Source organism: Macaca thibetana, chromosome 9 (assembly GCF_024542745.1).
Source record: "Macaca thibetana thibetana isolate TM-01 chromosome 9, ASM2454274v1, whole genome shotgun sequence".
NCBI lineage: Eukaryota > Metazoa > Chordata > Mammalia > Primates > Cercopithecidae > Macaca > Macaca thibetana.
In genome coordinates this window covers 11,791,953-11,815,832 of record NC_065586.1, presented here as the reverse complement: position 1 = coordinate 11,815,832, position 23,880 = coordinate 11,791,953, and the positions used below count along the sequence as shown (strand labels likewise).

Here is a 23,880-nt window from a genome sequence, read left to right as displayed (position 1 = left end):
AAATTAGCCAGGTGTGGTGGGCTTGCCTGTAATCCCAGCTACTCGGGAGGCTGAGGCAGGAGAATCGCTTGAACCCAGGAGGCAGAGGTTGCAGTGAGCCAAGATCGCGCCACTGCACTGCAGCCCAGGTGACAGAGCGAGACTCTATCTCAAAACATAAATAAATAAATAAAACAGTGGAACATGCTCATGTGAGCCTAGTTCTGGGTTCTGTTCCATTGGTGTGTCTAGTCCCCCACTAATACCACACTGACTTGGTTGCTGTGTCTGTAGAGTAAGCCTTGAGACCAGGGACAGTGATTTCTTTCTCTTTTTTCTTCATCAGGGTTGTTTTTACCTGATCTAGTTCCTTTGCCTTTCCATATAGATTTTAGAATAAGCTTCTCTATATCTTTAAAATATCTTGCTGGGATTTTGATAGGAATAGCATTATCTTTGATGCTATTATGAATGGAATTACTAACTTCATTTTCTTTTTTTTTTTTTTTTTTTTGAGACAGTGTCTCGCTCTGTCAGGCTGGAGTACAGTGGTACGATCTCAGCTCACTTCAGTCTCCACCTCCCGGGTTCAAGTGATCTTCCTGCCTCAGCCTCCCAAGTAGCTGGGATTACAGGCACCCACCACCACACCCGGCTAATTTTTGTATTTTTAGTACAAATGGGGTTTCACCATGTTGGCCAAGCTGGTCTCGAACTCCTGACCTCAAGTTGTCTGCCCGCCTTGGCCTCCCAAAGTGCTGGGATTACAGGTATGAGCCACCACACCCAGCCACTAATTTCATTTTCAGATTGTTCATTGCTAATACGTAGAAATGCAATTGATACTTCTACCCTGATCTTGTGTTCTGTGACATTGCTGGACTCTTTCATTAGTTCTAGTGGTTGTTTTATACATTCCTTAGGATTTTCTTCATCCGGGATCATGGCAGCTGTACCAGCTTTCCAATGTGGATGTCTTTTATGTCTTTTTCTTGCCGGATTGCACTGGCTAGACTCTCCAGCACAATAATCAATGAAAGGGGTGGGGGTGATCCGGTTGCCTCGTTTCCAGTCTTAGAAGGAAGGTGCTCTGTTTTTACCCTGCAGTACCAACAGAGAAAACCACATACCTACCAAGTGCCAGGATCCTGAGAAAGGGGAGATTGGGTAAGGCGGTTCAGGAAGGCTTCCCTAGAAGATGAGCCGATAGGAAGACGGCCCGCCGAGGGCAGGGAGTTGGTGAGTTTGCCCTGACATCCCAGTGCTGGAGCTGGTCACTGAAGAGAGTGGGCTCGGGCTCCTGTTGCGAACGCAGGCTTTGCTGTGCGTCCTCTGGCAAGGCAGATGCCCCTGTCCTTATTAGACCTACAGGGACAGCCTCCTGGCCTCCAAGGCTCCTGGGCACTCCCCAGGGTGTATCTCATTTCCTGTCACTCCAAGATGGGGGCAGACAGACTGAGATGCTCCCCACTGCTCAAGGGAAGAAAGCTGGGGCCAAGCTTGTGAAACTCTCACCCCAGGGTGCGCGGCCAGTGGAATCCTGCAGACCTTCCTGTGTTAAGAGCCTGACGTCTGTTTGTTCCTCCCTCCGTTATTGATTCATTTGCTTCATGCATCTGTGCCATTCAGGCTCTGTCCACAGCATCTCTCGAGGCATAGCCTGGGATGTGAACAAGGCCCTCACTCAGTACACAGCTGTAATTGACAGCAGAGGCAGAGTGAGTCTCAAATGCACTTCAGGAAAGAGGGTGAGCTCTGGGCTAAAAGACCCAGCGCTGTGGTCACTGCAGGAAAGGCCGCAGCACATCTGTTCGTGTGTGTGTGCGCATGCGCACGTGTGCATAGGGTGCGGTTAGGGCAGGCGGGAGGTGACATGGAGCAGGACACAGTCAAGCTGAGCCCTAAAAGATGTATAGGATTTTGACAACAGATGCCTGACAGGAGCTTTTGGGCCGCCTTACAGCAGTTATCCCCAGGCTCTCATGGGGACATGACTCACCTGAGAGCTTGTTAAAATGCGGATTCTGACTCAGTGGGTTTGAGGTGGGCTTTGAGATCTGCACTTCCCAGGAACTCCCGAGGGAAGCCGATGTCACAGGTCCTGCCTGGGTTTACGCTCTGAGTAGCCGAGTGGAGAGAACATCCGATTTGATGTGGTCAATATCAGGAGAGAAGGAGAGAACTGCAGAAGTCGGTAGGGGCCCGGTTCCAGGCTGAAGAGACTGACCTCTGTTTGGCATGCAAGGCGTAACCTCTGAAGGTATTTGGGTCGTGAAGTGAGCCAAAGCTGACTTTAGGCAGATTAGCCTGGAAATCACTCAAAGGAGAGCCTGGAGCAAGGGCAGCTGGAGGCAGGGTGCTTCGTCATCCACTCACCCATGGACTCACCCATCTGTCCATCTGTCCATCTCTCCATCCAGCCTCCCATCTGCCCATCTGTCCATCCACTCACCTACCCATCCAGGTGTCTGCCTAGCTGTCCGTCCATCCATCCTCCCATCTACTCACTCACCTACCCACCTGTCCACCCACCCATCCATCCACTCACCCACCCACCCGTTCACCTGTCTGTCCATCCATCTACCTATCTTCCCCCATCCATTTGCCATCCACCAATATTTATTAGATGCATATTGTGGTCTAGACCCTGGGGAAGGATGAAGATGACCTAGTCTCCCCAAACCACAGGGATCCCAGGGCCCCGTGGGGCCGATGGATCCCTGTTACACATGCAGGGTTGGGTGGGCGCACAGACACCCAGCACACGGAGCATGGGCAGCCACCACGCTGGTGGGGGGAAAGGCTTCCTGAAGGAGGGGGGCCTTGAGAGCTTTCAAGGAGCAATGGGGGTCCAGTGAGGGAAGTGCTTGAGCAGGAGCTGGTGGTGAGAAGCAGCGTGGTGTATGCAGTGGCTGACAGAAGTTTGGAGCTGATGGAGGCGGAGAAGGCCAGACACGAGGGCAACTGGTCAGGGTCCCTAGTCACAAACAATAGCACTGGCTCCAGTTACGTCCGTGTACTGGCAGCTCATAGAACTGACTAGAAAGTTGGAGAACCAGTGCCGGCAGGAGCCCGAGGTCCTGCCCTGTCCCCATCTCTCTGAGGATTGTGCCCAGGTGGAGAAAGGTGTGGTCAGCCAAGCTGATGATGTCACCATGCGGTGACAGTCACTGGAGTCTATGGGGGAGTTCACGTGCCAGGCTCCCTGCGAAATGTCTTGCACACATCATTGCACACTCTTCCCAATGATGCTGGGAGGGGCTCCCCACTGCAAGGAGGAGGAAACAGACTTCAAGAGGATGGGTTGCCTGCCTGAGCTCACCCCGCTGCCAGTGCTGGGGCCTTGGCTGAAGCCGAGCATGGGCTCCACTGCCCAGGACAGGGACCTGGAAGGAGACCGGGTGCCTCAGACAGCCTTCCTGCTAGGGACTGATGAGGTGAGGGGCGAGGAAGAGACTCAGAGGGGACCCAGGAGAGTGAACTGGAAGGGGACAGCACCCAGGGCAGCTCAGAGGGTAGTGGGTCTCAAGCTATGCCCAGGAGAGGGCCAGGCCCATGGGAGTCACAGGGCTGAGAAAGATACCTGGTGATGGGATTGCCAGGGGCTGATGCAGAAGCAATGGCCACCCCTCAACCAGGGAGGGAGAGATGTGATGTGGGGTAGGAGGGGCTGTGCATCCGCAGGCCAATGAAGGAGGTGGAGGGAGGACATGCCGTGTGGCTGGGAGCAGAGGCTCCCTGTGCCCTGGAGAAGCTGGCCATTGGGCTCCCCAGATAAAAAGATGGGAGAGGGGTTGGGGCCGGAGCCAGGGTGGGAACTCAGGGCTGGAGGTGCCTGCAGAGGACGGGTTCACTTCCATCATGGCTGAGAGGGGGCCGCCTTTAGCTACATGCTTTGGTGGACAGTTTAGGCCAAAAGATGCAACCGGCAAGGTTTGAAGATAGCCCCAAAACAGGGCAGAAGTGGTTGCACCCAGAAATGTAGACACTCAGGAGAGGGTATGTGGGGACAGAGGACTCAGGGACAGAAAGGACCTGTAGGAGGGAGGCATTCCACTGGACATTGTGTGCAATGGCCCAGCTCCTACACACCCCTCTGTGTGTACACACATGCGCACACGCACCTACCCCCTACCTCTTTCTCTTTGTCTCCCTTTGTCTCTCTCTTGGTCTCTCTGTGTGTGTGTGTCTCTCATCCCCACCCTTCAGCCCAGTGACCCCTCTCCTTGGTGTGGGAAGTGGTTAGGGTGCTGTGTCAAGGCAAGTGAGGATGGCAACCGATCTCTAACTGAAAGAATTCTGCAGAATCAGCAGCCAGCTGCCAGAGATGACACCAGAAGCAGGAGCCGCTGCTGAGACTCTGGGGAGAGGCTGGGGGTTGCTGGTTCCCCATTTCCTGATTTTCAAAGGTGGGAGTGGCCTGCAGACCCCCGGCCCAGCCCTCTTCTGAGCGGAGTCCACACACAGGGTAGGCGGCCTGGGTTGGTCTGCACAGGCTGCCCTAACCAAGAGCGACAGACAGGTGGCTTAGACAACAGTGGTTTTTGTCCCACAGTTCTGGGAGACAAGATCAAGGTCTTGGGAGGCTGGAGTACAAGATCAAGGTGCTGGCAGGATGGGCCTTGGTGAGGCCTCTCTCCTGGGTTTGTGGATGGCCTCCCGCTGGCTGCGTCCTGGTGTGGTTCTTCTGGGCTTACGCAGGACGGGGGAGGTCCTAGTGGAGGGAGCACTCTGGGATCGCCTCCCCTTCTTTTTTTTCCCCCGCCGATGGAGTCTCGCTCTGTCGCCCAGGAGCTGGAGTGCAGTGGTGAGATCTCCACTCACTGCAAAGCTCCGCTTCCCAGGTTCACGCCATTCTCCTGCCTCAGCCTCCCGAGTAGCTGGGACTACAGGCGCCCGCCACCGTGCCAGGCTAATTTTTTTTTTTTTTTTTTTTTTTTTTTTTTTTTTTGAGACGGAGTCTTGCTCTGTCGCCCAGGCTGGAGTGCAGTGGCCGGATCTCAGCTCACTGCAAGCTCCGCCTCCCGGGTTCACGCCATTCTCCTGCCTCAGCCTCCCGAGTAGCTGGGACTACAGGCGCCCGCCACCTCGCCCAGCTAGTTTTTTGTATTTTTTAGTAGAGACGGGGTTTCACCGTGTTAGCCAGGATGGTCTCGATCTTCTGACCTCGTGATCCGCCCGTCTCGGCCTCCCAAAGTGCTGGGATTACAGGCTTGAGCCACTGCGCCCGGCCTTAATTTTTTGTATTTTTAGTAGAGAGGGGGTTTCACTGTGTTAGGCAGGATGGCCTCGATCTCCTGACCTCATGATCTGTACGACTCGGCCTCCCAAAGTGCTGGGATTACAGGTGTGAACCACACGCCCGGCCCACAGTTCCTCCTATAATGAAGCCTAGGAGACCCTCTGGTTCAGACCCCTTATTTTACCAATGAAGAAACTGAGGCTCACAGAAGATAAGTGATTGGCCCAGGGTCACACAGCTGGCGAGTGGCCCAGCCAGAACTGGAAGGACAGTGTGGGTGGGGACACCTGCCCTACGTGTGCCCTTCAGAAGCAGTTCTGTTCACTTGAGAGACAAGAGCCGATGGGCGCAGAGCCCCCCAGAAACCTGAAGGCCTTAGCTGAGACCTCACGAAGTGGCAGAAGAAGTGAGTCGTAGCGCGGACGGCAGCTGTCGGTGGGGAGGTGGGGGGTTCTGCCTCTGAAAACGGCCGGGAGTCCGGCAATATTTGGGAATAGACTTCGTAACTGCTTAGAGATCCTTCCAGGCTTAGGCTTAGGTTTCCGTAATGGCAATGAGGAAACTCTTGAATGGAACTTCCTGAATCCAGGAGAAGTCTTGACAGGAGGAAACAGAAAGAGAACCTCCCTGGGCACGTGTGTAGGCCAGCGGTTCGGCCTTGGGGGTAAGGGCAGGAACCTGGGCATGTGAAGGGCAGCCTGCCTTCGTTAGGCGACACAGATCAGTCATCCGTTCCGTTTGTATTTGCAGACGGGGCCAAAGTTTTGGTGGGCAAGGTCAGAGCAGAGAGCAGGAACCACAAACGTGGTCAAGATCCGCCCTTGGGAGATGGAAGGGGTGGGGAGGGCGGGCGAGAGCCCATCTCCACTGCAGGGGCCTGTTCCCTCTGCCTTCCGCCTACTGGAACTTCTCTTTCCCTCCCCACAGCATGCCCTTCTGCTGTTTCTGGGCTGCCTCAGGCCAAAAAGACATTTTTTTGAACCCCAAGAAAAAATGTTCTTATTAAAAAATGTTTTTATTGATCAAAAAACAAATTTTGATCAATCCCGTTCAGAGCCACAAATGCCATTTTTAGGAAAATGGAACTTCTGAGACCTGTCTTGGCAGTGTAATAGTAGTTATTGTCTTTCTGGGCGCGGCCGCACCCAACTGGCAACAGAACATGGTCTTTGGAGAAGCCACATCAACACGTAACAATAAAGCTGGTTTGTTCTTGCCATAGCCTTATTGTGACCTTTGATGGGTATTTTCTGGCTCAGTGTAATAAGGCCATTGACCCCCTTCAGAACCCTAGGGAAGAAAGGGGAAGTCAAGAAGGCTATCACCGGGCGGCTGCCTGCTACCGTGGTCCCACCCCCAGCACCCACGCCTGCCCCGCCACAGCCACAGTGAACAGCATCGTCTCATTCGAGATTCCAAAAGGCATTTTACAAAACACAAATTGGTTCCTGGGCTCCGGCTTTTTTTTTTCTTTTTCTTTTGAGACAGTCTTGCTCTGTCACCCAGGCTGGAGTGCAGTGGTGCGATCTCGGCTCACTGCGACCTCTGCCTCCCGGGTTCAAGCAATTCTCCTGCCTCAACCTCCCGAGTAGCTGGGACTACAGGTGCCTGCCACCATGCCCAGCTAATTTTTGTATTTTTAGTAGAGACGGGTTTCACCATGTTGGCCAGGATGGTCGTGAGCTCCTGACCTCTTGATCTGCCCGCCTCGGTGTCCCAGAGTGCTGCGATTACAGGTATGAGCCACTGCGCCCGGTCAGCTCCAGCTTTTTGAGTTATGAGAATCTCTGTGGCTCCACCTCAAATCACACCTGCGAAGAGGAACCACTCCTGCGCCCCTGCCAGCCAGCGGTGGTGCCGCCCCGGGAAGAGCTGGGGCTGGCAGGAGTGTGGCTCCTGTGCATTTTGGCTGTGCCCACCTCTCGTGGGTGGGTGAAGCGAGTGGAGGTAGGGAAGGAGCGTGTCATGTCCAGGGACCACAGGACCCAGGCTTTGTTCAGTCCTAACCTGAGACACTTACTCCTGCTGTCCCTGGAGGCAGCTCCTGGTTGGAGACAGTTGAGTTGGGAGATGTGGACAGTAGGCCTCATTCTGCAGGCGCTGGGCTCACTCAGGAAATAAGTCTTTAAGAACTGAATGGCCGGCTGGCATGGTGGCTCATGCCTGTAATCCCAGCACTCTGGGAGGCCGAGGCAGGTGGAGCATGGGGTCAGGAGATTGAGACCATCCTGGCCAACATGATGAAACCCTGTCTCTACTGAAAATACAAAAATTAGCTTGGTGTGGTGGCGGCGTGCACCTGTGGTCCCAGCTACTCAGGAGGCTGAGGCAGGAGAATTGCTTGAACCCAGGAGGCGGAGGTTGCAGTGGGCTGAGATCGCGCTACTGTATTCCAGCCTGGCGACAGAGCAAGACTCTATCTCAAAAAAAAAAAACAAAAACAAACCAACACTGAATGGCCTTGTAGAAGGCAGCCTATCTCGCTCCTGGTGGGGCAGGATCTGCTCCTGTTCTCAGGACGGACTTGCTGTGGGTGTGGGCTCCATGCGGATGCTTGAGGACTTGCAGGCTCCCGTGAGTCGAGTCTTCACCTCCCTGTTGGGGTGCTGGCTGCGGGTCATGGGCTGTGATGGTGGAGAGCGGGATGGCTTCTCATCACCTCTTCAGTGCCTTGCCCAGATGCCTACCCAGATGAGCACAGGGCATGTGGACGATGCCAGGGACCCCGCTGTCTGGGCTGGGCAGTGGCCGGGCCGCTCAACAAAGCAGTGGGCTTCAGCCTACCTCGTGGCCCCGAGGCATGCTTGCTGCACCTGGCTGGATCTAGATGGTCCAGATGGGGTGGGGCGCAGTAGAGTGGGGCCACTGGTTTGCGCTTTCTCTCTGTGGCCTCTGACCTTCAGCTTCTTCATCCTGCAGCCGTAACAATGGGAGCTACTTCATGAACTTGTCATGCGAATGAATTGGTAATTAGCATACGGCCCTGGGCGAGGTAACTGTTGCATAGAGGCCCACATGTGTTTGCCCCTATTGACTGTCAGTCTTGAGCCTCCCTCTTTGCCCACCCTGAGGTGGAGTTCCGCCAGAGGGAGTCCCAGAGGCCCGCTGTTTTCCTTGGTGATGAAAACAGTGAGTGTGCATTGATTGGGGCTGTTGAATGTGAGGGGGCCACAACGTCTTGTCAAGTTGAGTCACAGGGACTTGGCTTTGTCACCACCTTACCTTACAGAGAGCTTCATTTTCCCTAAGGGATAAACACGGCTTGAATCTGTGGACTCCATGGCCACGGCTTCAGCAGACAGAGGCCGTGTGGCATTAGGGAAAGCCCACCAGTTCCCCATAGGCTCGACACCACCCTCGGCCGGATGCTCCCCAGGGTCTCGGCTGCTCTCAACTCAGATAAGCCCTGGGCAGAGCCTGCTTGACCCACTTCCCTAAGACACCTCCAGACAGAATGCAGACAGCCCCCAGGGAGGTGCCGGGGCGGGCAGAGGTGGTGCCGGCGCAGATAGGGGAGAGATGCTCGGGCTTCCCTCCTCCAGGCCTTCGGGGGTCTTGGTGTCTGGCCCTTGGATAAGGTGAGGATGGGAGTGGGAGACCACGAATTCACAAGGCCAGTGACCACGATGCCATTTCTGGCCTGGCCTGTAAGTCACTTCCTGGCCACCCCATCCTAGGGCCTCTTCCTCTCCCAAGGTGGAGTCCAGGCAGCTGTGGGGGCGGACTGAGGAGCCGAAGAGCCTGGAGAAGGCAGATGAGAGATAAAGGCAGCCCTCAGAGGAAGCCGCCCAGCCCGGTGATTACAGTGGCACGAACTCCAGCCAGGTCCCGGTGGGGTCTCTGCCTCCCTGGGGCTTCATTCCTGGCCAGAGAATGCAGTCCTTTCCCGGCAACGGGCTCAGAATGGAATGTGGTGGAACCAACAGGTGTGTAATGAGTGCCACGAATGCTTGCTCAGTGAGGTCAGAGCTGGCCCTGGGCCAGGCGCACACAGGTGAAGGCTGAGTTTGCTAACCCCAGCTTTTTCCCTCCCTTTCATCTGCTGCTGCCCTCACTCATCCTGCTCTTTCTCCTCTCCCCTCATCTCAAACCTTTCCTTAGGAAAGGGGTGCGTTTAGACTGTAGTGTAAATAACTGGCAGCACTTTGCTGCTCTGCCATCCACTTTCTTGTTCTTTTAACAAGCTTCACATGGCCTTTGTCTTGGGCTTCTGAAACTAGGATCACAAATCTCTAGGGTTACCTGGTGATGTGCTGGGGGCTAGACAAAGCCATAGGATACCATGGCGTACCTTTCTGAACATCAATTTTATTAGATAAGACAACAGTTATCAAAACAAACACAAGCAGGTTATAGAGGAGAGAGAAGTTGCTATAATCATAAAGACAAAACAAAGTCTTCTCTCTGTATGCCGGTTACATCTGCTTCCTCCAGACTGGGAGGAACACAGCTCCCTGACGATTGCTCCAGATCATGTCAACCCCTGATGGGTGGGAGTATCCTGTGATCCTATGACAATCCCCTAGTCAGTTATCTTTTTTTTTTTTTGAGACAGAGTTTCGCTCTTGTTGCCCAGGCTGGAGTCCAACGGCGCCACTTCTGCTCACTGTAACCTCCGCCTCCCAGGTTCAGGTGATTTTCCTGCCTCAGCCTCCCAAGTGGCTGGGACTACAGGCATGCACCACCATGCCCAGCTTATTTTTGTATTTTTAGTAGAGACGGGGGTTTCACCATCTTAGCCAGGCTGGTCTTGACCTCCTGACCTCAGGTGATTCGCCTGCCTCAGCCTCCCAAAGTGCTAGGATTGAACCACCGCTGGTCACTTGTAATCCTGAATTAGAGGTGATGGTTTGGTAGCGACTGCTGGTATACCATACATACGTTTTTCTTTTTTTTTTTGTTTGTTTGTTTGTTTTTTGAGACGGAGTCTCGCTCTGTCGCCCAGGCTGGAGTGCAGTGGCGCGATCTCGGCTCACTGCAAGCTCCGCCTCCTGGGTTTACGCCATTCTCCTGCCTCAGCCTCCTGAGTAGCTGGGACTACAGGCGCCCGCCACCGCGCCCGGCTAATTTTTTGTATTTTTAGTAGAGACGGGGTTTCACCGTGGTCTCGATCTCCTGACCTTGTGATCCGCCCGCCTCGGCCTCCCAAAGTGCTGGGATTACAGGCGTGAGCCACCGCGCCCGGCACCATACATACTTTTTTCTAAACACTAACATCATATTTTTGAAATTAAGGTTAGAATTTCTTTTTAAAATTAATTAATTTTTTTTTTTTGCTTACCTCACAGTAAACGAAGATCAAATGTTAGAATTTCTATCAGTGTTACCCCATGTTACTCATTATGAACCTAACCCGAAGCAAAGGGCATTCAGCAGAATGTTCTGCATGCCTGTACCTAAAAGAGTCAGTTTTAAAAAGTAAAGACAGGACTGAACCAAGTATAAAACTCTGAGCAATCACAAGAAGTCAATGAAATATACTGGGGAAGAGCCCAGGCTACAAGGACGAAATTCTACAAGGACTGTAGAGGGGGACTAAGAATATTTTATTTAAAAAAAAAAAAAAAGCCTGGAAGCCAGGAGAAATGCACATCAGATAGGTCACGCCCAGGAGCTAATGGGAGGGTCCAGCAGCTGTCACAGACACTGTGGAGCCCACTTCACCACCAGGGACCCTGTGCTGACCCTTGCTTGAGGCCTCATTCTGCACCCTTATCTGCTCCAAGCTACTTCTCATATTTAGAAGGAGAAATAAACAGGCAGAGGTCACAAACAGACCCTTCTCAAAAGAACACACACATGTGGCCAACACACATAAGAAAAAATGCTCAACACAGAAATGCCAATCATAACCACAATGAGATACCATCTCATACCAGTCAGAAGACCTATTATTAAAAAGCCGAAAAATGACATGCTGGGGAGGTTATGGAGAAAAGCGTACACGTATACACTGCTGGTGGGAATGCAAACTGGTTCAGTTACTATGGAAAGCAAATTAGAAATTTCACAAAGAATTTAAAACGGAGCTACCATTCGACCCAGCAATCGCATTACTGGGTATATACCCAAAGGAATATAAATCCATCTACCAAAAGACATGCAGCCGCGGGCAGTGGCTCACACCTGTAATCCCAGCACTTTGGGAGGCTGAGGTGTGTGGCTCACCTGAGGCCAGGAGTTTGAGACCAGCCTGGCCAACATGGTGAAACCCCGTCTCTACTAAAAGCACAGAAAATTAGCTGGGCGTGGTAGTGTGTACCTGTAGTCCCAGCTACTCGGGAGGGTGAAGCAGGAGAATGGCTTTAACCCGGGAGGTGGAGGTTGCAGTGAGCCAAGGTTGTGCCACAGCACTCCAGCCTGGGCAACGAGTGAAACTCTGTCTCAAAAAAAAAAAAAAAAGGTCAGGTGCAGTGGCTCACGCCTGTAATCCCAGCACTTGAGGAGGCCAAGGCGGGTGGATCACGAGGTCAGGAGATCAAGACCACCCTGGCTAACACGGTGAAACCCCGTCTCCGCTAAAACTACAAAAAAATTAGCCAGGCGTGGTGGTGGGCGCCTGTAGTCCCAGCTACTCTGGAGGCTGAGGCAGGAGAATGGCGTGAACCCGCGAGGCGGAGCTTGCAGTGAGCTGTGACAGCGCCACTGCACTCTAGCCTGGGTGACAGAGGGAAACTGTCTCAAAAAAAAAAAAAAAACCCAGATGCACACTTGCGTTCATCGCAGCAGTATTCACAATAGCAGGGACTTGGAATCTGCTTAAATGCCCATCGATGGTGGACTGGATAAAGAACATGCAGTACATATATGCCACGGAATACTATGCAGCCACAAGAAGAATGGAGTCCTGTCCTTTGCAGCAACGTGGATGGAGGTGGAGGCCATTATCCTAAGTGAATAACACAGGAAGGGAAAACCAAGTACTGCATGTTCTCACTTATAAGTGGGAGCTAAATGATGAGAACACACGGACGCAAAGAAGGGAACAGACACTAGGGATTACTTAAGGGTGAAGGGTGGGAGGAGGGAGAGGATCAAGAAACTACCCATCAGGTACCATGCTCTTACCTGGGTGACAAAAAATCTGTGTACCTAATTCCCATGTAACAAGCCCACACATTTAACCCCTGAACCTAAAATAACATTTGAAAAGAAAATACATAAAAATAAAAACACAAAGGTCCTTAACGTCTGGTAGTATCAAAGACACCTCAACAGACTTTTGACAGAATCGGCTTCTGTTTTCTGAGACTTCCATTTGCTCTTGCGGTTGTCTCTTGCTCTGAGACCTCAGACCCCGCAGTTCCTAACTGTCCCCTGGACTGTGAGCTGAGCAGTGATGGGGAATGAGCGGGGAGACGCACTGTGGCTTTGCTGGGGATCCCGCCTCTCGCTGGTCATGGGGGCACTGTTTCTGGAAGGTGGCCAGTCACTGGACCATTGCTATATAGCGTGACTGTCGTGTTATCCTTTTGAATTCTCCTTCCCCTGTAAGTCCCCTGGCTTCTTGAGGTGCTCCTTCTTTCTAAACATGCTCCCCACTTCTGGTGGGTGTGCTCCTCCCCACTGCCCTGTTTTGGCGGCATCCTCTCCCTTCTGGCTGGTGTGCTCCGCTTTCCGGCGGGTGTGCCCCGCCTTACCCCACTTTCCGCTGGGCCTCCTCCCTCCCTTCCAGTGGGCGTGCTCCCCCATTTCTGCTGGGCCTCCTCCTTCCCTTCTGGTGGGCATGCTCCCCTCACTTCTGGCAGGCCTTCTCCCCCTCCTTCCAGCAGGCTTGCTCTCCCCATTTCCAGCGGGCCTCCTCCCCCGCTTTCCAAAGAACAAGCTCCCCCCTCTTCCGGTGGGCATCCTCCCCCACTTCCGGTGGGCCTCCTCCCCCTTCTTCCGGCGGACTTCCTCTATCCCCTTACACTGAAAGTGCTCCCTGCTTCCGGTGCGCCTCAGTCGCGTGCAGGGCAGCACCACGTGCGGTTGCTGGGCTGGCGTCCTCCTGCTGTGCGGGCCCTCCACTGCCAGAAGCCTTTGCCGTTAGCACGGAGCGCGGTGCCGTGCCTCGGCCTTTCGGCTCTGCCTCCTCTGCCCGTCACGGCGGGTCACGACATCGGCCAGGACCCAGCAGAAGGGACAAGACACGCAAAGAGGATGGCGCAACCACCTCGGCACCGAAGGCCAGTGCGACCTCCCGGGAGCAGGCGGGCCAGCGTGGGCCTCCCCGCTGGAGACAGCTAAGCCGAGACCTGGGACCGCAGAGGAGCAGCAAGGAGGAGGCAGGCGGGGCCCAGTGTCCTCCTCGTCTGCCCTGCTGGGTGGACAGTCCGCTTGCCTGTCTGCGTGAGGAAACTGAGGCACAGAGATGCGCTATGCGAGCGGCTGGTGTAGCAAGGGCTCCCCCCGCCCCACGTGTTGCCATCCACCACACAGGAACGACCGTTTCCGTGTCATAGATGGAAAACCAGGACGTGTAGGTATCAGGTAACTCGCCCGTCACCACGAGATACCCAATCTGGTAACTCTGACACTGAAGCCCTGTGTTATCACCAGGCTCCGTGGCCGCTTCCAGGCCGCAGAGCTGTTAGACGCGTGGGCTGAGTTCCCTGTCCCTGCCGCCTGCTAAAGCTGCCAGAATGCCCAGGCCAGATGGCCCCTGCTGTGGGCCCTAGAGCTGCTTTAAGCCGGCTGGGTTGAAAGGAGCCCCAGGGATGCCACTGCCAGCCACACGTGCAGCCTGACTACTGGAGGACCCTATCCCAGTCTCTTGGGACTCCAGCATTGGGTCTGCTGGCGGGCATGGGGCATTTTTGCCTTTTGTCTCACAGCAGCATTGGCTCAGGCTGGGTCTGCAACCCGGGCTGCCCTAGCCTCCACATCTGTAGGTAGTGCTAGCACTGGTTGATGAGCTTGAAAATTCACCTTAGCCAGGGGAGCCTTGGTTCTCCTGGGGGCCCACTGCCTCTTCCTGCCCGCCTTTCTCATCCTCCCTGGCCAGACTGAGGCTCACTGTGTAGAGGGGCATGCTCAGGAGCTTGACTCTCCAGTGACAGGGCAGGAGGCTGGGAGGCCTGATCCTCCAGCAGAAGGGACGGACCCAGCCAACAGGCAAGAGAGTGTGGAATAGTAGATTCTGGGCCAGGCGCGGCAGCGGCTCACACATGCTGTAATCCCGGCACTTTGGGAGGCTGAGGCGGGCGAATCATCCGAGGTCAGGAGTTCGAGACTAGCCTGTGCAACATGGCGAAAACCCTTGTCTACTAAAACTACAAAAATTAGCCAGGTGTGGTGATGGGCGCCTGTAATCCCAGCTACTCAGGAGGCTGAGGCCGGAGAATTGCTTGAAAGTGGGAGGCGGAGGTTGCAGTGAGCCGAGATCATATCACTGCACTCCAGTCCAGGAAACAGACTTTTTTTTAAACTTTAAAAAAGATTCCTGAGAGTTTGAGGGGACACTCTGGTCTAGTCTGGCTCAGGCCCAGCGTGCACTTCTTAGCCAAGAGAATTGGCTCCAGTTTAGACCTGGTTGTGCTAGGGTGGCAGAAAAGGAAGTTCTTGATGCTAAAATGCGCAACTCAGCCGGTGCGCGGTGGCTCACGCCTGTAATCCCAGCACTCTGGGAGGCCAAGGTGGGCGGATCATGAGGTCAGGAGATCAAGACCATCCTGGCTAACACGGTGACACCCTGTTTCTACTAAAAATACGAAAAATTAGCTAGGCGTGGTGGCGGGCGCCTGTAGTCCCAGCTACTCGGAAGGCGGAGGCAGGAGAATGGCGGGAACCCGGGAGGCGGAGCTTGCAGTGAGCGGAGATTGAGCCACTGCACTCCAGCCTGGGCGACAGAGTGAGACTCTGTCTCAGAATAAGTAAATAAAATAAAATGCACAACTCTTGTGCTGGAATCTGCTAACTGATGCCCTATGTGCATTTTCTTTTTTTTTTTTTTTTTTTTTTTTGAGGCGGAGTCTTGCTCTGTCATCCAGGTTGGAGTGCAGTGGCGCCAACTCGGGTTACTCCAAGCTCCGCCTCCCAGGTTCATGCCATTCTCCTGCCTCAGCCTCCCGAGTAGCTGGGACCACAGGAGCCCGCCACCACGCCTGGCTAATTTTTTTTGCATTTTTAATAGAGATGGGGTTTCACTGTGTTAGCCAGGATGGTCTCGACCTCCTGACCTTGTGATCCACCCGCCTTGGCCTCCCAGAGTGCTGGGATTACAGGTGTGAGCCACCGCACCCGGTTCTACTGTGCATTTTCACCCTTTCACTTAGTACTAGAGTTGCTAGGTTCCCAGCCTCACCTTTAGCTGGCGGTGACCACGTGACAAATCCTGGCTCATGGAGTGGGAATGAAAACAAGATGTGTACGAATTCTGGGTCGTGTGTTTGAAAGGAAGTGGTGTGCCTTCACCTGTTTCCAGGCTGCTTTCCTTTTGGCTTGACTGTGAATATGATGGCAGGAACTGGAACAGCTATTTTGGGTCCCAACATGGAAGTTCGTGTTGAGAATGGCAGAGAAAATAAGGTCACACCTCACTTAATGAGGAAGATACATTCTGAGAAATGAGTCACCAGGTGATCTTCTTGCTGTGAGGACATCATAGAGTGTATTTACACACCTAGATCGGGCAGCCTGCTACACACCCAGGCTATATGGCGGAGTACTGCTCCTGGGCTCGAAACCTGGGCAGTATGTGACTGCACTGAGTACCGGAGGCAGTTGTAACATGGTGTTTGTGTATCTAGGCATAGAAAAGGTACAGTAAAAATACAGTATTCTCATGTTAGGGGACTTCCGTTGTATATGCAGTCTGTTGCCAGTGTGCCCATGACTGTAATTTGAGGGGCTCTGAGTCCCTGATGGCTGTGGAGCTGCCATACTGGCTCTGTCCACCATTGGAACTTCGGCATGGAGGCCGTACCGATTCTGTTTAAGCCAGTGTTGTTCGGGTCTGTTTATTACAGAGGTAAGTTGATGCTACTACTGCAGCTCAGAGCTCAGCGGGGCTCCCTATGCCCTCCCTTTGGGTGCAGTGGTTTTGTAATTCCTCATGCATGTGGAACACCATGCTACAGGGCTTAGCATACGCGGGGCCTCACCTTCCTAGGGTCACAGGGACTACATCTTGAGGTTAGTTTGTAGGAAAACAGAAAAGAAAGCTATTCCGGGCAGCCTCCTTCCTTGTAGGCCTGTGGCCACTTGAAGGTGGGCGGACTGGCCAATGCTTCTAGAAAGGGGAGCTGGCCCTGGTTATTTCATTCAAACTGAGGGCAGGGGGAAAAGATATTCTGTTCACCAGTCACGGAGTGGCTCTAGACCAGTTTCCCTGTTTGTAAAAACAAATGTCACTGTCCTTCCATAATGCTCTGTCACCCCAGGAACCTGGGGAAACTTTTAAATCCAAGTCTGTGGTGGATTGCATTTCTCAGAGATGGCGACCATCTTTGATTTGATGTCTTGTAGTTTGACTTAAGTGGAAAATCACCCAGTTGGCATCACTTCTGTGTCCCCAGGGACAGCCCGACACAGTCCTGGAGCCAGCCTGCCTACACTTAGGCCCTGGTGCTGCCCCACACCCACCAGGGAGCTTGGCACCTTTCATGACTTCTCACCTCAGTGATGAGCTTGGCCTTCTGGTGTCCGGCTGGGCCTGGGCTGTGCTGTAGGGGGCGGGTGGGTGGTCCCCTGGGGCCTGACCTGTCCGGACACAGACGAAAGCATTTCTCACGACCTTCAAGGGCAAGATTAAGGGCCGCTTCTGCTTCCCACAGAACTCCTGCTCTTACCTTCCATTTCTTCATCTTCGCATCTTTGAGCAAGGGACTCGCTCCCTTAAAATAAATGTCTTTGTCTCATTGTCCTTTCACGAGTGGCCGCTACCTGTCTCCTGGGGAAAGCTTTGCTTGATGAATTCCTTCTCCACCTGCCCTGCCCTCTCCCCTCAGCGGACCTGAAGGGGCTTCGAGGGAGGATTTTGTTGTTGAGAGGACTTTATAAATAAATGGATGGGCCCAGCTATCCCAGTTTAGCTCTGATCATCAAGTCCATGCCTAATACTCTATGGCTTTTTCTTTTGTGCTTGGGATGGCATTGATTTTTTTTTGTTTTTATTTATTTTAAAGATGGAGTTTCACTGTCGCCCAGGTTGGAGGGCAGTGGCGCAGTCTTGGCTCACTGCAGCCTCCACCTCCTGGATTCAAGTGATTCTCCTGCTTCAGCCTCCTGAGTAGCTGGGATTACAGGCACGTACCACCACACCTGGCTCATTTTTGTATTTTTAGTACAGACAGGGTTTCGCCATGTTGGCCAGGCTGGTCTCGATCTCCTGACCTCAGGTGATCTACCCGCCTCAGCTTCCCAGAATGCTGGGATTACAGGTATGAGCCACCGTGCCCGGCCAGCATTGATCTTTCAAGGTGGAAATGACCTAATTGGGAATGGCCTCCACTGCAGAAGCACTAGGTCCTGGTGGGAGGTGTACTTGCGGAGGGCTGGCTGGGAACCTGGGCTGCTCTATGTCAGGCTCCTGCCATCTCCACCTTCAGCCCACTTATTAAATAGGTGGCCAAAGGCCTGCTGCATTACCCACTCTGTCTCAACAATCTCTCCTATAAAATGGGAATAACAAAACCCTTCCGTGCCCGAAGGTTCTCCTGAGTTCCCGGCCATCTCTGAGACCTAGAATTTGATGGAAGACTGATAGATGGATTTAGAAACAACCTCGGAACTTTTACAGAGAAGTTACAAGTACAGTGAACATTCCTTCACCCCTCAATCATTTGGGAAATAATTGCTGAAATGGTGCCTCAGCACCTCCAACTGTTTTGGTGTGTTTTTTCTACAAAGAAGGGCATTCTGTAGAACCACAATACCAGTATAAAAACCGACAGAAATGGTGGGCACCTGGAGAGAACACCATGAGGACATAACAGCACTTCCTGCTGTTCCTACCAGAGACAAAACCTGTGCTGTCGTGCTTGGGGGCAGGTTTTGTCTTTCGTAGGAAGTTAGTGTTGCTCGATCACCAGCATCCACTCCTCACAGCCTAGTCAAAGTTCCCCAGTCTTCTCCATGATGTCCTGTGTCACAACAGAATCCACTGTCGAAACGCGTTGCCTACAGTTTCATGCAGATGTATCTCCTTAGACTCCTTCAGTCTGGGAGAGGGCCCCAGTCTGTTATTAACTTCACGATCTTTTTTTTTATTATTATTTTTATTTTGTTTTTTGAGGTGGAGTCTCACTCTGTTGCCCAGGCTGGAGTGCAGTGGTGCAATCTCAGCTCACTGCAGCCGCCACCTCCTGGGTTCAAGCAATTCACCTGCCTCAGCCTCCCAAGTAGCTGGGATTATAGGTGCACACCACCATGCCCAGCTAATATTCAATTTTTTTTTTTTTTTTTTTTTTTTTTAGTAGAGACGGGGTTTTACCATGTTGGTCAGGCTGATCTTGAACTCCTGATCCCAGGTGAGATGCCCGCCTTGGCCACCCAAAGTGCAGATTACAGTCATGAGCCACGGCGCCCAGCCGACTTGCATGATCTTATTCTGAAGCTTTGCAGATTTGGGTATTTATGGGATGCCCCTCAAGTGGGGTTTTCTGAGGTCTTCTTATGCTTGGAGGCAGGTTTCGTCTGTGGTAGGAATAGCAGCAAGTGCTGCTGTCATGGTGCTCTCTCCACGGGCACACTATTTTCTTTTTTTTTTTTGAGACAGAGTCTGACTCTGTCACCTAGGCTGGAGTGCAGTGGCGCGATCTCTGCTCACTTCAGGCTCCTCCCGGGTTCACGCCATTCTCCTGCCTCAGCCTCCCGAGTAGCTGGAACTACAGGCGCCCGCCACCACACCCGGCTAATTTTTTTGTATTTTTAGTAGAGACGGGGTTTCACCGTGTTAGCCAGGATGGTCTCGATCTCCTGACCTCGTGATCCGCCCGCCTCGGCCTCCCAGAGTGCTGGGATTATAGGCATGAGCCACCGCGCCTGGCCAGGCACACCATTTTCATCTGCCCCTTCTCTGGTGTCACTTGAGTCACTTGATGAAGGTAGAATTGGCCAGGCTTCTCCAGGTGAAGTGATTTTTCCTTTGTAATTAAATGTTTCAAGAAGAGTTGCTCTGGAACTATATAAATATCTCATTACTCATGAAATAATTGTAGTTAATAATATAACTAATGGATATAATTAATACAGGTGTGGCCTTACGTGGTTTCCCATTTTCTTTTTTTTTTTTTTTTTTTTTTTTTGAGACAGAGTCTCGCTCTGTCGCCCAGGCTGGAGTGCAGTGGCGCGATCTCGGCTCACTGCAAGCTCCGCCTCCCAGGTTCACGCCATTCTCCTGCCTCAGCCTCCCGAGTAGCTGGGACTACAGGCGCCCACAACCGCGCCCGGCTAATTTTTTGTATTTTTAGTAGAGACGGGGTTTCACCGTGGTCTTGATCTCCTGACCTTGTGATCCACCCGCCTTGGCCTCCCAAAGTGCTGGGATTACAGGCGTGAGCCACCGCGCCCGGCCGGTTTCCCATTTTCAATGGGTTGTAATGGGTTACAATCTATTTGTTATTATATTATTTATTTTATGCTCAAATTAGGCCAGATTTGGTTAGTGAGAGTCCCTTCAAGCTGACTTCTGTGTTATTTTGACCTGTCTCCATCATTCTTTGAGCACTTCCTTACCTCTGGCCCAAAAATGTATGTCGCAGGCTCATCTTATCATTTCCCTGCCCAAACTCTGGAGTCAGCCATCTCTCTCGGGAGCTATGATTCTTTTTATTTTAATTTTATATTTATTCAGAGACAGGGTCTTGTTGTGTTGCCCAGGCTGGAGTGCAGTGGTGCAATCCTCCTACTTCAGCCTCCGAAGTAGCTGGGACTGTAGGTGTACACCACCATGCCCGGCTAATTTCTTCATCTTTTATAGAGATGGAGTCCCACTGTATTGCCCTGCTGGTCTCAAACTCCTAGGTTCAAGTGATCCTCCTGTCTCGGCCTCCCAAAGTGCTGGGATGACAGGCCTGAGCCACCACGCCCGGCCTCCCTGATTCTTTGTTAGTGGGGAATGGAAATTCAGAAGTTAGTGTTTGGGTGCTGTTTGTGCTCGTGGATGTTGGGTATCCCAGCCCTCAGCCCTGAGTGGACTGAGCTGGGGATACACACGCATGTACGTGCTTTACATCCATGCTTGCTTCTGTATCTATCAGTGTCCCACCTGTAGCTGGGACTGCAGGTGTGCACCACCATGCCCAGCTAATTTTTCATTTTTTTGTTTGTTTGTTTTTTTGTGAAGACAGGGCTTCTCCATGTTGGCCAGGCTGATCTCAAACTTCTGAGTTCAAGCGATCCGTCCGTCTCAGCCTTCCAGAGTGCTGGGATGACAGGTGTGAACGGCTGCTGCACCCGGTGAGCTCATTTGTTCTTCTGGACGTGTTGGGTCCCTCCCTTCATCTGTGACTGGCCTCATCCCATGCTGCCTCCTCCCTGGGGCACTGCCTTCCCCTCACTGCCCCCAGCTCTGAGACTCAGCATCAGGCCCCCTGCTGCCCAGTAGCTCTCCTCACCCCACCTGGACTCTGCCACACCACCCCGGGCCTCTGGACCCAGGACGCAGACTTCCCTCACTTGGGCCCCTTCCTCTGCAGAGGCCATCCTGCCCCACAGACCCCAGCCTTGCCCAGCTGTCTTGTTAGGGAAGCAAGAGGGACGTGGCCAGTGAGGGGCCTTCGATGGCAGAGAACATTCTAGTCGGTGGTGCTGGTGGTGTTTGAATCTTTGAAACCCAAGATAGGGCCTGCAGTGGACTGGTCCCTCCACACCAAGGCATCTCCCTGGGGCCGTCTGTGACCGTGTCTATGCCTCTTAAAAAGGAAAAGCCATTGGCGGTGCCCGGAAAGAAATGGGCCTTTTCTCCTGCAGGGCGTCTGCTTTGGCTTCAGGCCGTGTTCCTGACCCTGGGTGGGTTAAACTTTAACGCTCCCACCGGTTTCGGGTCTGGTCAGGGGGTTTTCCACATCTTGCCCTGGTTACTCAAGCGTCAGGGCAGGCGGGCTGCCAGGGCCTCCCCTGAATCACTCGGCATCTGGGCCCCACCCGGGAGTCAGCCTCAGTGGTGCGTGACAAGAGGCCGGGCTACTTGTGAATTTGCCCTCAGACCCTTCCTGCGGGGCTTTCGGGACATGGCTTCTCTTGCCTGGAGGAGAAAGGGCTCCAGGAAGCCCTGGCGTAGATCATCGGGGACGTCCTCTGGGGCAGGGCCCATCTACCACGAGGCTAGAGAAGCCTCCAGCTCAGCCTCCCTGGCTGGCCTGGGCTGCTTTGAAGCCTGAGCTCTTCACATCACAGTTTTATAGTCTTTACCTTAAGAAGTGTCTCTCAAAGCATCTAAGCTGTATGCCCTGTGACCTGGGCCGGCTGTGGCTCTGATGTCACATACAGTGTAACTTCCAGGCTCCAAGTTCCCACAGTGGCAGGAAAGGACCAAGAACAAGGCCCTTGTGCAGGGGTCGGCTCAGCGTCGCAGCTGAGAGGGGGCAGCCTGGGTCCATGTCGCAGCTCTGACATTCATCAGCTATGGGATCTGGAAGTTACCCACCTGCTCCGTGCCTCAGTTTCCTGCAGTAGAACCTACTCCACAGGCTCAATGTGAAGATGAAATAACCTGATACTGATATTCAAAGAGAGGGTCTTCAGAGCAGCACTTAGCTGTATTCTGTTTCTCTCTTTATAAAGTGCTGTCATCAGGCCGGGCGCGGTGGCTTAAGCCTGTAATCCCAGCACTTTGGGAGGCCGAGACCATCCTGGCTAATCCGGTGAAACCCCGTCTCTACTAAAAAATACAAAAAACTAGCCGGGCGAGGTGGCGGGCGCCTGTAGTCCCAGCTACTCGGGAGGCTGAGGCAGGAGAATGGCGTAAACCTGGGAGGCGGAGTTTGCAGTGAGCTGAGATCCGGCCACTGCACTCCAGCCTGGGCGACAGAGCGAGACTCCGTCTCAAAAAAAAAAAAAAAAAATGCTGTCATCCAAGGCAACTACCCTGCATCGTGGAGAGCTCTCGACCTTCTCATCTTTCAAGGCCAAAGACTGTTCCCTAGCTCCTTTGCCTTGTTGAGCCAAGGTTTGAAAGCCTGGAAAAGATTTCAGAACATTTGGGTTTGGGGATCTTCTGTCTTTGGCTGGTTTGCCACAGAGTGGCTTGGCTTTGGACACCACACATGGGTGTGTTTGCATGTTGGCAGCGGAGGAAGGGCCTGCTGGCCTGGTCCTGGCTCTGTCCTCCAGGAGACGGGCCAGCTATGCCCTGTCCCCACTGGGGGGAAAAGGAGGCCAGGAGAGATTCGGGATTTGGGCGTTTGGGAGGCTGCTGGTTGGGGGAGAGAGTGACGGGAACTGGCTGTTGGAACAACCCCACCCCCTTTGCCAGTCTCTGAGGGGACGCTTAACCTGGGGCGCTCCGGCTGAGACCTAGGAGCCCCAGGCCTCCCACGGGTAGGGGATTCTGACCCTATCCTGCCATCTCCCATGTGTTGTGAAAGCTAGGTGCGATGCGCTTGAACTTTGTGTGCATATTTTTTCTTGTTCCCTCGCCAGCTTTGTGAGGCCAACAATGAATGACAGACACCCTAGTTGATCAGGGACGGGGGACACCCTTGTTCCCCTGGAGAAGCCACCCACCCAGCCCCTGGCTCTGGAGACAGCTGAGTTCAGCTGCTCCTTGTAATGGAATTCTCCCTGGCACCAGTGGATGGCTCCCAGTGCCTTCCCTTATTCCAGCTTCCCAGAAAGTGCCTGCCATACTTGTTACCACCTTTTCCTTCCCTTGGCTTCCTCCATCTCCACCCACCCCTGCCCTCCCAGCCCTCCCAGCCCGGCCTCCTCCATCTCCCCCCACCCCTGCCCTCCCAGCCTGTCCTCCTCCATCTGCACTCACCCCTGCCCTCCCAGCCCGGCCTCCTCCACTGCACTCACCCCTGCCCTCCCAGCCCGGCCTCCTCCATCTGCACTCACCCCTGCCCTCCCAGCCCGGCCTCCTCCATCTCCACCCACCCCTGCCCTCCCAGCCTGTCCTCCATCTGCACTCACCCCTGCCCTCCCAGCCCGGCCTCCTCCATCTCCACCCACTCCTGCCCTCCCAGCCTGGCCTCCTCCATCTGCACTCACCCCTGCCCTCCCAGCCCGGCCTCCTCCATCTGCACTCACCCCTGCCCTCCCAGCCCGGCCTCCTCCATCTCCACCCACTCCTGCCCTCCCAGCCTGGCCTCCTCCATCTGCACTCACCCCTGCCCTCCCAGCCTGTCCTCCATCTGCACTCACCCCTGCCCTCCCAGCCCGGCCTCCTCCACTGCACTCACCCCTGCCCTCCCAGCCTGGCCTCTGCTCATGAGCCCTGCCCACCCCAGTTCTTTAGCCAGTTCTAGGGACCCACAGGGCCATGGCTCTGCAAGTGTCACAAGGAAAGTATGTAATGTCCACACTAAACAGGTGCTTTTGAAACTAAAATGGGCTGGGGGACACCAAGCATCACCAGGACTGCCCAGGCCAGTCTGTGGTAAGCTGTGTGGTCACCCTGTTCAACCCTGTTCAAGCCCAGGACATTTTGCCCTTCAGCTTAGCCCTGGCTGCTGGCTCTGCACTGGCCTGCCTTTTCCTTCTGGAATCACTAACTCCAAGGCATCCAGTCACTC

General features: G+C 53.7%; 1 protein-coding gene and 1 long non-coding RNA gene across 2 annotated transcripts in view; one reads left to right on the top strand and one right to left on the bottom strand.

Moving 5' to 3' along the window:
• CDC123 (cell division cycle 123) overlaps nt 1-23,880 on the bottom strand; it is a 421,061-nt gene that overhangs the window by 359,121 nt on the left and 38,060 nt on the right. The gene's annotated exons all lie outside the window — the stretch shown is intronic.
• Nucleotides 13,165-23,880, top strand: part of LOC126962392 (uncharacterized) — a 30,952-nt gene continuing 20,236 nt past the window's right edge. Inside the window, exons 1-2 of the long non-coding RNA XR_007728678.1 lie at nt 13,165-13,682; nt 20,494-20,602. This is a non-coding gene — a long non-coding RNA (uncharacterized LOC126962392). The remainder of the gene's footprint in view (nt 13,683-20,493; nt 20,603-23,880) is intronic.